This window comes from Mustela nivalis (genome assembly GCF_964662115.1).
Source record: "Mustela nivalis genome assembly, chromosome: 11".
In the NCBI taxonomy this organism is placed as follows: Eukaryota; Metazoa; Chordata; class Mammalia; order Carnivora; family Mustelidae; genus Mustela; species Mustela nivalis.
The window spans coordinates 76,681,768-76,700,635 of NC_139030.1; the positions used below are offsets into that span (position 1 = coordinate 76,681,768).

At 42.0% G+C, this 18,868-nt stretch overlaps 1 long non-coding RNA gene across 1 annotated transcript; it reads left to right on the forward strand.

Annotated features, from left to right (window-relative positions):
• Positions 1-13,006: 13,006 nt before the first annotated feature.
• LOC309844277 lies at positions 13,007-17,922 on the forward strand. Its single transcript, XR_014300575.1, has 3 exons — positions 13,007-13,091; positions 13,808-13,855; positions 17,855-17,922. It is a non-coding gene; the product is annotated as an uncharacterized lncRNA (long non-coding RNA).
• The last annotated feature ends 946 nt before the right edge of the window (positions 17,923-18,868 follow it).

Sequence of the window (18,868 nt, forward strand, 5' to 3'; positions counted from 1 at the left end):
CTCCGGGTGTGTGTGTCCATCAAGCCAAGTCTGCACTTTGTCTCCTTCAAGGACACCTCTGGTACATAAGGATAGAAATTCAAGCTCACATGTCTTTGACAGATGTGGGCTCGTAGGTTAGCTGTCCGTGCCCGCCACTGCCCCATTACCCTCCCGGAGTCACGTGTTGTCTGCGGCCCCCACGGTTTTTCCGCCTACAGCGCTCGCAGCAGTCCGGTTTCCGTCAGCCATGGGCTTCTGTTCCATGATTTCTCCCCAATTAAGATACGGTTTAAGACTCATTGAACGGAAACAAACTGTCGATATAATTCAGCCTTTGTAGCCAGGTAGACTTTTCTCATAGCTTAGTTTGAATCTAGCTGTAGGGCACTGCTGCCCTCTCCCCAGTGACACACAGGACCGTTGATACCATGACTCCGGTGACCACAGTAGCGTCTGGGCTGAGGCCGGGAAAGCTCACTTATTTCTTCTGTGTAGGTTCAAAAGTCTGCAGCTCGGGCTGGCCGGGATCTATTACCCTCAGACCAGAGCATTTTGAATTGATGTAACATTTTCAAGAAAATTGGCAGTTTTCAGCCCCTGTTGGAGTAAAGGAATTTTTTTCTCCCTTGTTCAGAGTCTTCTTCCTTCCACACTCCCCCCACGCCCCCGTGCTGACTTGGGACAGTTAAGCCTTTGTCTCGGCACCAATAAAAGCACCTGTAAGCGATGCTCTGTCCAGTTGTTTCACATGCTCATTTCCCAGATCTACAACAATCCATAGGTTACTGTTTTCACCTGAAAATAAAGTTTTGCTTCACCTTTTTGTTTTTAGTTCTGTGCCGTATGCATAACTTCCCATTGTGTAGATGTATTTCAGTGCAAGCAAATCGTCACGTCTCCATGAGTCGCGTCGTGGCTGATGTCGCTGTTCAAAGAATTTACAGTAGTAACTTGAAGAACATAAAACATGGAAAGAAAACGGGAGGAGATTCTTTCCTTCCTAAGCCTGTTGCATAAATTCGAGGGAATTTTCATAATTCTTTTTGGAAATGAGAGATGAGCTCATTTTTGGTGTTGGTTTTTTTTTTTAAATTGAACTTCGAGAAATCAATTCTCTTTTGTTTTACAGACCGTTCCAAAGTCTGTCTTAATTGGTGTAGAAACCCCTTTGTTTCCATCCCTCCAATGAAGAGAAACTTAGTGGCTTGTTTTACTTTTGATGATTTTGTCATTTTACACTTAAATGGCCTTACATGGAGCCTCCCCCTCCTCACCAAGAACTTGGCTGGGGACCCCCCCTAAGTGTGGTGGAGCTGTCAGAGCAGCTCAGGGGGGCTCTGGCAAGTGAGCAGCTCCACCGTGACCCCCAAGAAGGGAGTCGTGTTTCTGCAGTTCTGGCATTGACAGCCGAGGAGCCGAGTGGTGCGACCAAGGGATGTTTTGTGTTAGAGAATGAGCCGATTTGTTGGAACTATTCTGATAATCTTTTTACAAACTAAGCACAAAGATTTTTGTGTGAACATAGAATTTTGTTCCTCATTTTTTCTAAAGGTTCTGTTGTTAAAATTTAGACCTGTATAAACAAAGCAATGTTTCCTACTAAAGTATCTGTGTCTGACATTTTATCCATAATGTGGCCCTTGGCAGCCACAGCCTCGTTAATGTCCCACATCAACCAATATATCGGATGGTTTTGAATCAAACTCTGGTGGTTGCAAAGTCAGTAGTTCGCCTGTTTAAATGCTTGTAGTCTTTAGTTCCTCCTTCACGTGTGGGATCCCTTGTTAATTAGGGGCAGGAAGACTCTTCCCATTTTAAAGCAATCTCTCTTGGCGGAGGCCTTAATCTTGCATCGTAGGGAAGAAAGTGTATACTTCGTTTGCTATTATTACAGTTTTGCCTTAAATTTATTTGCTTAGTAATTCTACCAACAAGCACTGATTGCTGAGGATGCTTTATCCACCTAGACGGTTGGGTAGTGACTGAGACTTTGTTGTCCTTTAACTTGCTGTGGTGTCGTTTACACAGGCAACTGATCTGATCCACTTTGTATATGAGAACATATTTTTAACTATTACACTTTAAGAAGGAAGAGGTAATTAAATATAATCCCCTCATCCCAGCCCCTCCGCAGTGAATTGTGAGTTCTAAGTCGTCTAATCAGAAACATACATGGAGAGAGTTCTAGATGCCTTAGCCCAACCCAGCAGAAAACTTACACACAGCTACTCATTGTAAGGACACAGACTTCTCTCTTCCTGTGCTTGAGCTCTGGTTCCTGCATTTGTAGTGACCGAGAACTTTCTTTGACTTCAACATTCTATAAAGAAGGTAGTTTTCCTCAAGCCTCTCTTACCTGTTTCCGTGACTCGGGGGCAGGGCATGAAAGAGGGTGGGGCAGCTGTGACTGACTAGTCACTTCCAGGTCTGGAGTTAAGAGCTGTATGGTGTCCTGTGCAGAAAGGCCATAAGACTGAGGGAGAGGCCCCAGCATCCGAGTCCCAGAAATTAGGTCCGACTTCTGATGTAACACAGGAATAGCCAGCCAGCGAATTCTATGTGTGTCTTCCCTCTGGTTGATTCGCCAGCTGCCGAGGCTATGCTCCCAATTCCTGTCAGTGCTTAGAAACTCAGGAAATGGGAACGACCCTGATATTCCAGGGAAGTTGTAACGAGAGAGGAGACTTGGAGGGGAAAGACCTAAGCATGCATTCAGAAGCCAAATCCTTGTGTGGGATTCTGGGTGCCATTGTTCCTTCTCCGTTAGCAAAGATTTACTTCCTTTATCTTAGGCTTTGGTTTTGACCCATTTCATTTTCCCTACTGTAATGAGAACGTTTGTTGTTTGGAAATGTCATGCTCTGTATTTCTAATTCTCAGAAATGCTTCTGTATGAGTCTTAGGTTTGATGTTGCCGTAGTTGGCCTACCCAGCAAAGGATAACCTAGTGACAGATCACTGAAAATGCTTCCTCTTTTACCTCAAAAGAAAAATCCAGACAAAATAAGAGCATTTATATTTATAGAAAACGGAGGATTGGCTGTTTTCCAAGTACTTCAAGTTATTGCAAGAAAAGTTCTTAAACTCTGAAGACTTGTTCTGCATAAAGGAGACATTCTTTACTAATGGAAGAGGTGGTTTTATTTTTACAACAAGCCTACTCATCTTACCAAACCTATAACCAATTGCTGATCTCCTATGTAAAGCCTTTTTTTTCTCTTCTCTGAAACAGTGGTTTATATGAACTGTTGGAATAATGGAACCTCAGACTACAGATGTGTATGTAAAATTGGATAAATGCACTGACTTCCTTCTCCCTGAATATATTTTTAATAAACAGCATTATCCTACATGGTCAGTTTTATTAAATTATGGACAACCAGAGGGTTCTTCTGAGAAGTGGTATGCTTGTATGGGTGGCTTTTGGCAAGCTTCCTGTAGTGGTAAATATCACAGTAGTAATCTTCGCCTTCTCTGGAGGCAGATCGTGGAGGAAAACAAATACATTCAGGGATGTGACCCTAATGCTTGCTCATTGGTGGTGAAAGTTAACACTATCACATCCTTCTGGGCCTTGGGGAAGCAGTACCTTTGGTATCGGGAGATTCCTGGTAATGTACACAGACCATAGAGCCCCCTAGTGGGGACACCATGACATCACAGTTGTAGGCTTTCAGGACTGGCTGCCCTGTTCTTGACAAATGTCCGGGTCAGTATATTTCACTGAAACCGAGAAACAGAATTGATTTAGGGTAGCATTTTAGGATGTATTTTTTAAGAGTGATGACTGAATTTGCCAGTGGGGACAGGGGGTTTCTATTCTCAAGAGAACAAGTGAATGAAGTTTATGCCTACTGTGTACTGATAACACACCTGTATACACACACGACATCTACATTCTCTGTGGTTTTAGTCTACCTGCTTAAGGGTAAAACCACATTTTGCCCTTGATGAATCTCCTGGTCTGTCAAAAGACTTTCAGTCACAGATGAAAGGTGCGCCCAAGGGCAAGCCCATCACGAGACTGGCACGTAGGTGAAGTTTGTAACCGATGCCGAGCTGTCTGGGTTACAGAATCTGATGGGGGGACAAGGAGCATCTGGTAGCATCACATTTTTGGTTGCTGTAACTCCATGAATTGATGTTGGTAGGTTATCAGGTTAAATAGAAGCCTTAAGTCTTAATCGCGATCATCGAGTCAGTATTCCAGTAGGAAGCACATAGTGTCCCTTCATAGTGTTCCACGTGAGACCAGTGCATTTGTGGATGTGGAGGTGTCATTCTCACACCTTGCATGCTTCCTTCTCGTCTTCAGCCAGGCTAGGAACCTCCCTGCCATCTGGTCTGTGTTCCCTCCTCTCCCACTTCCCGGGCGGAGGACCAAAGCCAGGGCTGGAGCCTGGAGAGGTTACCTGTCCTGGGCCCTGCAAGGGGAACGGCCCCCGGAACCTCCAAATATGTATTTGGTCCCCAAGAATTTGCCTTGGGACACCGGACAACCTTAATAGACAGGTATGGTGTTGGTACCTGTTGTGGCTTCAAGACCCAAGCTCACCTGGATGGTTGCTCTCTCCCTGGGAATTCCGGTTCCCAGAATAGATTTTAGTATCCTCTAGGTTGCTATTATACATCGAAACATTCCTTAGGACACTCTATTAAGAATTTTTATTTTATCAAAAAGATTCATATTAAGGAACATGTGGGCTGAGAACAGTTGAGGTTGCTAAAGGGATAGCTCGGCATTTATGGAGTTTACCGTTCCGTGGGTGGTTGCTGCAAGGAAGCGGTGCTTTGAAACGATTGTCTGCAGTTAACAGTGATGGAGGGAAGGCTCCGTGCACTCGGCTGGGTGTTCACTTCCTAATATGAAGGAACGTGGCCTTTTGTTAAGACTGGTTCTCCCAGCCAGTTCTCCACGCCCAAAGCGAGTACTGACACCACTTGGTGCAAGAGAACATACAGCTCTCAGAAACCGTGTACGGCCCCCGGCGTCATGATACCTTGCATGGAACTGCGTGAAGGGCTTGGTGAGAACGAGGCTGTGGACCAGGAAGAGTCCTAACCCTCCTCCAAGGGAAAGTCGGTACCCCGAACTCACACCCCAGTCTCAGCAGTGGTCCAATCAGTTGCGTCATCTAAGGTCACATTTTAATATTAATATTCTCACAATCTTGGGGACAATTTTTTGGGTCGTCTTCCAGAGATTCTCAACAAAGGCATTTTAGGCATTTGGGTTGGCAAGACACTCTCTAGGGAAGGGGCTGTTGCAGAGCCAAGGACCTAGTCCCCAGCTCCAAATGTCAGTAGCTGTCTAGTTGCTGTGACAAGTCAGAACGCCCCCTAACACTTTCAAAGATTGCAGATAAGGGGGTCTGGTTCTCCCAGCTGAGAAATGGTGACATGTGTTGCAGCTTTGGGGAAGCATTCAAATTATATTCAGCAGATAATTGTAGTAAATAACAAATCAGAACTTTGTGGCACATCCAAGCAGGGATCCGAAGAGGAAAAAAATTATTTAGATAGAAAAAACCACAATTTTTTCCTCGCCCTTTCTGCATACATACTGCATATCTCTCTCTCTGTGTTCTTGGGCAGACATCACCCTCCTTACTGTTCTGACATTCAGCTTCAATGAGAACTTCCACATTCCTGGAAAAAAGATTTCCTCTTTTCTCTTTAAAATACAACTAAAGAGAATTCTGGAAATGTCATTACAATTGTCTCTTTTCCAAATTAAAACAGCCTTAACTAAATTCATTGAGAAAAGTTCAGTAGTTCCAACTGATATTGGAGGATAATAAGTAAATATCCAAGCCAGTGTTTTCAACTAGAACTACTTAAAACAAGTTGGTCTCTCAGCATTATCGGCTAACGGGGTGGGCAAAACAAGCTTGCTTTCCTCCACGGACAATTTAGTGCTGGAATAGATTCGTTTGCCCGCCTTGTCCTGATGCATAACATTCCAGATGGATGGAGAGAGATGATATCCATTTCCTCCCCAAACATTAAATGGTATTTTGACAAATAGAAGTAAAAACGTGGGACTTTTGTGGTCTTCCTGTCCAGCGTGGCGTTTTTCTTACGCATCTCACCATCCCCATAGAGATGGGCGGAAGTGGGATGGGGAAACGCTTCAATCACTGATGAAAAGACATTCACCGCAAAGTGAATGAATTCAGAGGGATAGATGGAGAGGTAGACAGATGGATGGCTTTTGTTTAAACCATTGTTATCTCTTTACGGGAGATTTTCACTAGACTTTCGTGGTCCATGAAGCATACTACAAACACCGTCGAGTGACGTTTTACCACCTGTGGGAGATGCCGGCCCTCCAGTCTTCCCATCTCTGGTGCCTGGCTTGACGCCTGGTGTGCAAGTAGTCACTGAACGAATGAGGGTTCTACATTTACATTGTTTCCTCCTTGCCAGTTAGCTCCTTTTTGTAATCTGTGCTCTTTAAAACTCCAAGGACTTTAAGGACCCAGTAGAAAGCAAAAAGAAACCAAAACAACTATATATACAGTTAAGTGCTGAACCATGTATGTTTGTAAACATCCAAAGAAGAGGGGCACCTGGGTGGCTCAGATGGTTAATAAGCGTCTGCCTTTGGCTCAGGTCGTGATCCCAGGGTCCTGGGATCGAGTCCTGCATCAGACTCCCTGCTCAGCAGGGAGTCCTCTTCTCTCTCTCCTGCCCACTTGTGCTCTCTCTCTCTCGCTCGCTATTTCTGTCTGTCTTTCAAGTCAATCAATCAATCAATCAAAAGAAGAGTTAGGGTCATCAACAGTCAGAATTTCACCCGCTCAGAAAAACTGCCTCTTCGCATCACCCCTCACTACCACCACGAGCAGTAACGACCAGATCCATCACCACAGGCGATGCTGTACTCTCAGCCAAAATTGCTATTGGCACAGTCCAGTTGTATTTTTATGGTAAATAGTTCACTTGAGCCAGTATAGACTAAACAAACAAAATCAGAGATTGTTCAGGAACGGGAGCTTAGATTCATGACCAAATAGGATGAGCTAGGTAGGAATGATTAGGGATGTCAGGTTTGGTCAATTAAAAAAGCATTGTTCTATCAAAATGAATGAATGAGAAAAGATCTTACTGTTTCTCTCACTGCAATAGATAAGCAACAGGGGAAGACAAAAGTCCATTTTGAAAACAAAACATTTTTTAAGTCAATTTTAAGATGACAAGTAGTTGGAATATATTTCTTAGTATAGACAGTCCAGGAGAGAAGGAAAGTCAACACAGAATGACTTCTTATAATCGCCAATACATTTACAGGGGCTGGTTCTAACTTCTGTAATATTTGTTTTCATGATGATAAAGTTTCTTTTTTATAACTTAAAGTTGCTGTTTGTTTCAATTCAGAATTTTGTAAATACTTGTAAAATACTGAGGATTTTCGTTGTTAAATCCTTTCCTGCTATTTACAAAACTTTTTTTTTTTTTTCAACATTTCTGTTTAACTGCCATGGCATTTTAGAATGATGGCTGAGCTCTGAAATTTTGAGAGCTACATTCTTTTTTGAATTTGACTTCGGGTAAGTCCTGTAACTTTCACTGAGTATTTTCTTATCGATTACAGGAGCAGATGAAATGAACACCAAATCCCCTTCCTGCTCTAAATTTCTAAGCTGCTAACCTCTATCACAGTCCATGGACTGTCTTTTTTAGATCAACTCAGGTGATTAACAAGTGTACATAGGTCCTCTTTTAATCGAGTTGAACAAAATCACATAACAATTTCTAATGTAATTTTAATTTGCCAAAAGAGAAGTGGAGGTCTATTCTGGAAATACCTCTGACCAGATATTCAAGTGACTCAGGGAAAAAATATCACTTTGATTCTATGCCTTGGACTTTTATGCCATCTTGGTGTTTAGTGCTTGTCTATCTTAGTGTTTCTGTTGGTTTGTTCAGTTACCATTAGTGAAGTTAGAGAGCGAGATGAGGTAGGACTGGGGTGTTAATAATTATTACCATTGTTTAGATTCTTGGAACTGGAAGGGTCACTAGAACAACAAAGCAGCCTTCTATTTAATAAATGATTGCGTTGATGCCGCGTACCTAAGATCACATACTTATGCAATAGAGTAAGATTTACAATCTACACAATAGACAACTCGGGTATCCTTTCTCTACCCTCTCCATTCCCGCCTGAGGAGATTATAGCTCACAGAGGTTGTGGGAAGGGAGATGGACAAGGCATTGGTGATTAAGAACCCTGTCCCAAAGAAAGGGATGCCAGGGTTCTCCCAATGCCCAAAGGGATAGGATATGATGCAGAAATACTGGAGTAAGGTTTGCCCTCCAGCGCCCTCCATCCACACTTTCTGGCTTCCATTTCTTCCCTGCCATTCAGCAGTAGTGAGAGCTTTCCATGTGCCCTGGGTCTTGAGTAGGAAGGCGGTGCAGAAAGCAAAGAGAATTGCTAGCTTTCAGATTTCTAAGGAGAGCATCTATCACAGGTAGCAGCCTTCTAATCACAGCTTCTCACTGCCACCCCTCACCTCTCAAACAAAACTAAAGTAAAACCCCAGCTTGTTGGCAATGTGTGTGTACACATTTACATCTGTTTTTTATTTTATATTTCGAATACCGAGAGCGTGGCTCCTATGTATCAGTGGTTCAAGCCTCAGTGATTTAGAGCAAACACTTTATATAAATATGAGTTCTTACATGTTTATAAGAATGGTTGGACACTCCAACTGAAGGAAGGAAAAACGCAACCAACTGACAGACTAGGGAGAAAGAGCAGGAAGTGAGGAGGATTAAATACTGATGGGTCCCCAAAAGCCACCAGGACGCACAGCCCAGACTAAGTTCCCAACAGCAGAGGAGACAACAGTTGATCCGTTTTGCTGGATTTGGGGACAGAATCACCTTCCTTGGGTGCCTGGTTGTCAGTTTTCCGTGAAAACCACAGAAAAGTCCTCTAAATATATATATATATATATATATATATATATATATATATATATATATATATATATATTTCACTTCATTAGGACAAAGAAGCCATTTAATGAATTCAACTGAATTTTGTATTCCACTTGGTGGATGAGTAGCTTTTCTTGTTTACACACAGCAACGATGGGGTGAGGAGGATGGCGGCCGCAGAAGTGAGTTTTTGCTTCCGTGTATCCCACGCCTCACCTTGAATATAGCTGCTTGTTTCATAGACTGAGTTTGATACAAAGTTTTCATTCTGTGTTTTTCTACTCCTTCCTGCTCCCTGGGCTTCCAGCCAACTGTCTCCCCATTTCTCAACAACAATGGAGCAATCCCAGTTCCTTCTCTTCTCTCAGTTCTAAATGGGGGCTGTCGGGCCAGCCCAGTGAATCCCAGCGACCATTCACTGGGGGCGTGTATTAGTTAGCTACTGCTGTGTAACAAATTATCTCAAAATTGACCAACTTAAAACAACAAGTATGTGTTACCTTACACACCCAATGGTCATGTGTCTAGGAGCTTAACTGGGGGATTGTGGATCACAGTCTCTCATGAGTGTGCTGGGCCTGTAGTTATCACAATTATTCACTTGGCTATTGGCAGGAGGCCCCAGTTCCTCACTGACTGCTGGCTGCATACCTCGGTTCCTTGCCGTATGTGTCTTTCACCCAGGACAGGAGCCACAGTCTTGTATAACCTAATGTTTGAAGTGGCATTCCCTTGTTTCTGCTACAAACTATTGGTCACAGAGACAACCCTGATACACTGAGAGAGGGCACTCTGCAAGGATGCAAAATCCAGGAGGTGGGGATCACGGGGCCCATCTTGAAACCTGGCTACCCCAGAGGTAAGAGCAAGAGATGAGGGCATTTATTTCAGATTCCAGTGTACCTCGAACCCTGCTGCAAGATGTTAGAAAAGTAATCAGGGGCCCCGCTTGATTTTTCTCCCTCTGGACCAAACTTGTTTGAGGCCAGTGCTACTTGGAAGAAAATGATTTTTAAATTTTTGGTTTTGTTTAGTCTTTTTCTTTGTTTTATTACAAAATGGGTTTGCTGTAGAAAATATTTTTTAAAAGCCAAAAGAAAAACCTTTAAATTTCAAAAAGCTGCAGCTAGAGATAGCCTTTGTATGAAAAGAATAATTGAAATGGGAGTGCAAAGTATCTCATAGGGAGTAGGGGTAAGTATTGTTTTGTGAAACTTTTATTTCAGTTACAAACACATGTAATTTTTCAATTCTTTTTTTTTTTTTTAAAGATTGATTAGTTGGTTGGTTGGTTGGTTGGTTGATTCAAAGCATAAGTAGTAGAGGGAGAGGGAGAGAGTTTCAAGCAGATTCTGTGCTCAGTGTGGAGCCCAATGTGGGGTTCGATCTCACAACCATGAGATCATGACCCATGAGATCACAACCTGAGTCCAAATCAAGAATCATCTGCTTAACCAACTGCACTCCTCAAGTTCCCCTCAGTTCTATTTTCTACAGATACTTCTTAAAAATAAAATGTAGACACACAGATGTACCGTTTTAGGAATTTCTTTTTTTCAAGATTTTATTCATAATTTGAGAGAGACCACACAAGTGGGGGAGGGACAGAGGGAGAAGGAGAAGCAGACTCCCTGCTGAGCAGAGAGCCTGGCATGGGGCTCAATCCCAGGATCCCGAGATTATGACCTGAGCCGAAGGCAGATGCTTAACTGACTGAGACACCCAGGCGCTCCTGTTTAACGATTTTCTAAAAAATAGGACCTGCCATTACGTGTAAGAGAGCAGCTAGGCAGTGGCAGGTGGAAGCACATGGACCAGAATCCAAGGGGAGACCCCGTTCCTGGCTAGGCGGCCTTGGGCAAACCACATACGCCTTGAACATGGTGATTATGTTTCCAGATCATCCAGTGGCAAAATGGAAATGGGGAGCTGGAGATTCCAAAGTTGATCTGGGGTCCAGGCTGGAAAAATTTAATACACGGGAGTGACTCAGGCCCATCATCCATGGGAGGGTGGCTACTGGAACTACCAGAAGTACCTCATTAATAATTTCCTCTTCTGCAAATGGGCAAATAACTCATACCCACATCTCAAGACTTTGTAAAGTCTAAAATGAAATAAGATAAGGTGTGGTACTTATCAGTTAACATTACTGATCCATGGCATTAAATAGTCTCCTGTAAACTCTTTTAATAGTACATTTGATACTGTATCCTGATTTAACACACTGTCTATTGTTGGCCATTTAGCTTATTCAATTTTTCGGTATTGTAATATTATAAACCCGCAGGTTTATTACTTTGTAATCAAAGCTTCACATTTCCTTAATCTTTTGCTTACAAGAGGAATTGTTGGGTGAATGGATATGGTAGACCTTGGTTTTTCTTGCTTTGGGATTATTTTGTTTGTATTGTTTGTATTTGTTTGTTTGTATTATCTGTTGTATTGTCCCAGTTTTCTTTCACGAACAATCTACCCTCACTCTCAGTCCAAGTGGTTTTCCTTTTTTTGGGGGGGGGGAGTTATTAATTTATTTTTTTAATTTAATTTAATTTTTTCAGTGTTCCAACATTTATTGTTTATGTGCCACACCCAGTGCTCATGCAATACGTGCCCTCCTTAATACCAAGCGGTTTTCCAGTCCAGTTCCAAGGGCAAGCACCTGACTCTAGCCAAGCAGATCAGAATATTGCATTTCCTGTATCACCGGGATTAGCTCTGGAATGTGCCTGTGATTGAGGACAGACTATCAGAGTCAAGGAACTCATTAACTGACTTTTATTACAGCTGTTGGGAAAGAGACACTCTCTTCCTGCTGGACCTGTGGCCAGTAAGGTACAAACTTTGAGCTGCCAGGGCCGTTTTGCCATCACATGAGAAATGCTGAGAATCAAACCAGACAGAAGAAAGCAGGACTGAGGAATGGAACGAGAACAGATCCTGGTGAAATTGTTTGCCTGGATCCTGCTGCATCCAGTCTAGAGGGCTTTCCAGTCGGAGGACCTATGATTTTTATTTATTGTTTTTACTAAGCTGTTTGGACTTGGATTTGTTACTGGTAGCCTGAAGAGTCCGGACTGAGAAGAGGGTGTGACATTGTAAGTTCTTCCTAGAGTTTGCCGCATTGCCTTCTACATGAGATTGTGAGTTGGGGGCGTCTGGGTGGCTCAGTGAGTGAAGCCACTGCCTTCAGCTCAGGTCATGATCCCAGAGTCCTGGGATCGAGCCCCATGTTGGGCTCTGCGCTTGGCAGGGAGCCTGCCTCTCTCTCTGCACCTGCTCCCCATCCATCCCCCACTCCCTGCTCACCAGCTCTTGCTCTCTATCTCAAATAAATAAAATCTTAAAAAAAAAACAACACAAAAAAACAAAACCCAAAGATTATGCTATGGACATCCTAGCAGGGTATGTGAGCACCTTTTACAAGCACTCTCTCCAAGACCAGCTGACATCAACAACAACAAAACAAAAATGAAAACAAAAACTATGCCATTTGTGTCTTTGATAGCATTGCAGAAGGCAGAATATTTTTTCAAATGTTTGTATTTTTTCTTTTCCTTTCTTTCATTTTTCTATTCATCAGGAAAGTGAACTCTAAATGAAAATTTCTGTCTCTCTCTAGTGGAGAGACCCACATGATGTTTCCACTGTAATCCTCAGATTAAATTCAAGGAGCAAAATTAAAAGGACTAGCATCCACTTTGTTTTATGACTGTCTCCTATTGGGAAAAGGGAGTAAAATGATTTCTATTAAAAAAGACTTAAGAGTCTCAAAAATGTATGAAATTTGCTGTAAATGAAATTAGTAGAGAAAATAAGAGACAGAAGTTATATAATTAAATGAGGCAATGTGTTGCCCTATCGATTACCTGGAAAAAGAAAATCCAAGTCTCTCCGAACTTACAAAGATTTAGTCTCTAAGTGAAGACAGATGAGCACTTGACTTTGGGATTGAGCATTATACTTTCGCAGTAGGGAAACGGGAGCTGGAGAGAGCTGACCTCAGAGCAGGAGGGGTTGGAGTGGAAAGTGGATCCCAGTTCCTTCTCAATGTGGGCTTCACGCATATTAGTTAACCTTGCAGAGCCTCAGCTGTCTCCTGAGTGAAATGGGCCAGGAACAGCGCCACTCTCCTAAGGTCGCAAGGATTAAACAAGGTAAGAGTTTGAACCATGCGGTCTCTTACAAGTGCTCAGCAAATCCTGCTGTTGTTCTTTTCAAATATTATTTGCATATATCATTTCCTCTGCCTCTTGAGCTTTCATTTTAATGCCTGTTTTCATCCATGGTCATGGCTAGCTAGAGAGATGTACACCCACCTTTATGACGGTGAGAAATACTATGACAAATGTAATTACATCCTCTTGCCTTTTAACAATGGGAAGAGAGTCTGACTAAGCCTCTTGTTTCAAAGCAGTTGACAGTATTTCTCAATGAAGAGGAGAGTTCAGCGGTAAAGAAAAGAAGCTATTCATTTACCGGGGCAACTTCTACTTACAACTAAAAATAGCTAATGTAGGTGGGTCGTCTGCCTGCGTCTCCATTTCTTTGCATTTATAAACATTAAATCACTAAAGATCGTGTCATCCCGTGCTGTCAGCAGTGACCGTGGTTAGTGGTTGGGGTTACCTGAGCGCCTGCTACACTCCTGGTTCTGTCCTGAACTCAGTGGCTGCCTGGGAACCAAACCCAGGCCTGACTCCAGGGAGGAGAGCTTGAGCCACCAAATCACACGGCCACCAGCGTCAGTTGGCGATGAGGTCAGGGAATGCGGATTGTCCCGAGTCACCCTTGGCAGAGCCCCAAACTCGTCTGGTGACATTTGGTTCCAACACACACCTGTGAAGTTGACTTTTTTGTTCCTGTTTCATAGATAAAAGAAGACTGAGATTAGAAGACAATTTGTCCAGATCCCATGTCAGTAAGTGGCATCGGACAGCCCAAGGAGAAAAAGCAGACTCTATGTATTTTGTGCTTTTTTTTTTTTTTTTTAAAGATTTATTTATTTATTTGGGGGGACAGAAAGAAAGGGAGAGAATCTCAAGCAGATTCCCCACTGAGCAGAGAGCCCAAGGCGGAGCTCAATCTCAGGACCCTGAGATCAGGACGTGAGCCAAAATCAAGAGTCTGACACTTAACTGACTGCGGCACCCAGGGGCCCCTGTACTGTGTGCTTCCCGTGTGCCTGCGTGTGCAGGTGTATGCGTGCGTGTACAAGAGAACATAAAGGGAAACTAAATCAATTCACAGCCGCAGAAGACAGAGCGGCAGCCCTTCCGCCCATCAGAGCCACTGAGGCTCTTCTGTTACTTGACTTTTAAAAAACCCTGAATCAAAACTCTGGGCATCATCTAAGTTTGAAAATGAACACTTCTTCCTACCAAACAGAAGCAGGAGGGATAGATTCATTAGGGATTTATCGAAAATTGCAGAAAGGAAATTAATGCTTGGAGCTGGAAGAGAGACAGCAGAGGGCCAGGCCACTGGCCCAGGTCCCCCATCTGTGTCCGGCTGGACCCAGAAGCCGTGGGCCTCAGGCCCTGTGGCCTCGGCTGCTCAACAGCCACTGCCCACTGCGGGCAAGGGAGAGGAGGCAGCGGCCTGTGACCCTTCTTGGGGGAAGGACACTGACCTCATGTTCTCAGGTGCTGAGGAGACGGAGAGGGGACAATGACACCAGAGAAATGGTTGGATCAGTTTCACTGCCTGTGGGAGCTGCTTAATATTTTAGAAGCACACTTAAATATTCCGAGGCATTTCTCTTCTCAGACTGCAGGTGACAAAATAGGCTGTGAATCACTCATAGCTTAAAAACTAAGAAGTTGTTCCATCAAAGGGTTTGGTGATCTTTCCAGGTTCCCGGTGCTGCTACTACTGATTGTCTGACTGGGACTTATTCCCTTCCGGGGTGACATAGATTCTGAATGTATGCATAAGCGTTTCCACGTAGACTTTCGTTTTATTCTGGTCTATCTGCTCTTTACAAATATTTCTATGACCTATGGGATAGCAGGTGTCACAGCGTTGGCCCACCTTCATTGTCACATGGGTGCCGAGTGTGTGGAGAGGACATCTGTTGGAGCTCTGCCTGAATTCTGCCCGTTAGAGCTAGCAAAGTTCTTAGTGATCATTTGTTCTAGCTTTCTCGTATTTCAGATGAAGAAACAGGTCAAGAAAGGTCTGAGAACTTGATCATGTAGCTGGTCAGCAGCAGAGCTGAAGACAAGCCAAGACTCTGAGCTGGGCTTTCCTATACCTGGGTGCCTGGAAAGGTCAGGCTTGGGGGGCATGAAGGCTAATCCCTACCTCTGTCATCCAACGGGAGATCTGTATCTCCATGTCCTCAACCAGGACCCTGCTCTGCACCCACTGACCCCCTCCTGCTTTTCAGTCCATTCTTTAAAAGCTCTAATTCTTAAAAGAATTTTAAGATTTTATTTAAGATTTTTTTTTTTTTAAGATTTTATTCATCCATTTGACAGACAGAGATCACAAGTAGGCAGAGAGGCAGGCAGAGAGAGAGGAAGGGAAGCAGGCTCTCAGCTGAGCAGAGAGCCCGATGCGGGGCTCGATCCCAGGACCCCAGGACCATGACCTGAGCCGAAGGCAGAGGCTTTAACCCACTAAGCCACCCAGGTGCCCCAAGTTTTCCCATTCTTACAATAACTTTTGTCAGAAAAGTATTTTGTATTTATTTTCCATAGCTGATTTTTTGAATCCAGTGACAAAAACATTTAATAGAATTCTTTCCTCTTTTATGTTTTTTATCATTGGGAAAAATAGATGGTTTATAGAAAATGAGTTTTTCTCTCTGTTCTGTCTCTCATTTTTTAAAAATTATTTTATTTAATTCTGCTCGGCAGGGAGCCTGCTTCCTTCTCTCTCTCTCTGCCTGCCTCTCAGTGTACTTGTAATTTCTCTCTGTCAAATAAATAAATAAATAAATAAAAATTAAAAAAAAAAGATTAAAAAAATTATGTTATTTATTTATTTTTTAAGATTTTATTTATTTATTTGACAGACAGAGATCACAAGTAGGTAGAGAGGCAGGCAGAGAGAGAGAGAGGAAGGGAAGCAGGCTCCCTGCTGAGCAGAGAGCCCGATGTGGGACTCGTGGGACTCTGGGATCATGACCTGACCCGAAGGCAGAGGCTTTAACCCGCTGAGCCACTCAGGCGCCCCTGTCTCTCATTTTTAAAGAAAGATTTTATTTATTTATTTGAGAAAGAGTGAGAGAGCAAAGGGGTAGGAAGGGTACAGGAGAGGGAGCAGGAATCTCAGGCAGACTTCATGTGAGCAGAGAGCCTGACAGAGGGCTGGATCCCAGGACCCTAAGATCATGACCTGAGCTGAAACCAAGAGTTGGATCCTTAACCGACTGAGCCACCTAGGTGCCTGCCATATTTTTCTTCTCAAGGCTTCACCGCACACACTTCCTTGTGTTCCCAGCGACTTTCCAGCCTTTCTCTTGAACACAATGCAAAATGTTCCTCACTCTCTTCAAATACCTGACATCTTCTCCTTTGTTCATGTGAGCTCTCCAAATGGTAGCTCGTGCAATGAAAGAATAGTCCCGTGGGGTCTGGCTGACACAGTCCGTGTGAGGTGCTCTCATCCGACACTTGACCTTTGTCCACAGGGCTTAAGCTTGTTTTCCCCTTCGTGACCACCAGGTCATAGTGCGAGTTAATATTGAACATGGTGTCAATGTTAATGCTCAGTGTATTTCTTCCCAGCTTGGTGTTTCCTTCTGCCCATGTCTTTTTCTAGAATGGGTCCCTGGACATACTCAGAGTTTACATATTTAAAATAACTTTACAGATAGAAGTTTATATTCTCTGTGGCAGACAGTGTATTCTCATGGAAGTCAAGAACTTGAACACCAGAGGCCGATATGTGGGCTCAAAGCCTCACAAAGCTGATTAGCAGCTGTAAACATGAGCAAGTTACTTAATCTCAACTTTCCTCACCTGCACTAATAAGGCACACTTCCCCATTAAATGATGTTATTCAAAAAGGCGATTTAGGAAGGAGCGAACAGTAAACCAACCAGGTGTTCTGTAAAACTTTTGATAAGGCTTCTCCTGACATCCTTGTAGATAAGAGGGGGAAATAAAATTTCTGTCAACTCTGTGTCTCTTGTGATTGGGATATTTTGGCAGTTACGAATCCTTCTAAATATCTAAATATCTTCTAAATATCTAAATATACTGGGCGCCTGGGTGGCTAAGTGGTTTAAAGCCTCTGCTTTCGGCTCAGGTCACGGTCCCAGGGTCCTGAGACCCTGTCTGCTCGGCAGGGAGCCTGCTTCCCCCTCTCTCTCTGCCTGCCTCTCTGCCTACTTGTGATTTCTCTCTCTGTCAAATAAATAAATAAAATCTTTTAAAAAAACTAAATATACTAAATATATATATTTGTATATGTTTTTATAAATACATTTAATATTTATAAAATTATATGTAAATTATATATAAATATATAAATATATTTATATAGTAAATACATGTATTTACATGTATATATGTATATACATTTATATGTATATAAATGTATAAATATATGTATATACAATGTATATACATGTATAAATATATGTATTTACTATATATAGTAAATATATTAAATATATTTATATGAATATAAACTAAATATATCTAAATATACTAAAGGGATTTAGTACGGTATCTAGTTTATAGTATATCTTCAGCGTATGTTAGCCCATATTATTTTTAGTTCATATTGTATTATGCATTTATCCCCAATTTGTTGCTGTATTTCTCCCTTTACCCTCTCTTCTCTCTCCTTTCCTTCCCTCTCCAAGCTCGTCACCATAACCCTATCTTCTCCATAAATCCCTAGAATACTGTTTGAAGTCTGCCATGTTTTCGTTAATACCAATATTTTCTCCCTTTTCATGCAGGTACAGCTGAGTTTGGGTCCCAACATGACTTCGCATTTTATGTATTGATGTGAATCCATTCCAGAAAGGTATGAATCCAACAAAGTATTAAAAAAATTATATACCACAAGCAAGTGGGAATTTTTCCAGATATGCAAGGCCGGTGGAACATTCAAAAATCAATTAATTAGTGTCATGTTATATTAATAATTAATATAATAATGTTAATATATAACATGTAACATATATATCATGTATATATGTATATATAAATATATGAATATATAAATATATATAAATATGATATATTATATATAAATATAAAAATATATATGTTATAATATATCATATATTTATATATAAAATAAGTAAATAATAAATAAATAATAAATGAATTATATATCATATATAAATATATATGATATATTTATATATTAAAAATAAATAAATACTAGATAAATAATAAATAAATTAATATATTATATAATATTTATAATATAATATATATTCTAATAATCCATCATAGCAATAAGCCAAAGAAGAAGTACCATATGTTACTAGTTAATGCAGAAAAAGCATTTGACGGAGAAAGGGGAACCCTCCTACACTGTTGGTGGGAATGCAAGCTGGTGCAACCACTCTCGAAAATAGCATGGAGTTTCCTCAAAAAGTTGAAAATAGAGCTACCTTACGACCCAGTAATTGCACTACTGGGTATTTACCCTAAAGATACAAACATAGTGATCCGAAGGGGCACGTGCACCCGAATGTTTATAGCAGCAATGTCCACAATAGCCAAACTATGGAAAGAACCTAGATGTCCATCAATAGATGAATGGATAAAGAAGATGTGGTATATATACACAATGGAATATTATGCAGCCATCAACAGAAATGAAATCTTGCCATTTGTGATGACGTGGATGGAACTAGAGGGTATTATGCTTAGCGAAATAAGTCAATAGAAGAAAGACGACTATCATATGATCTCCCTGATATGAGGAAGTGGAGATGCAATGTGGGGGGTTTGGGGGG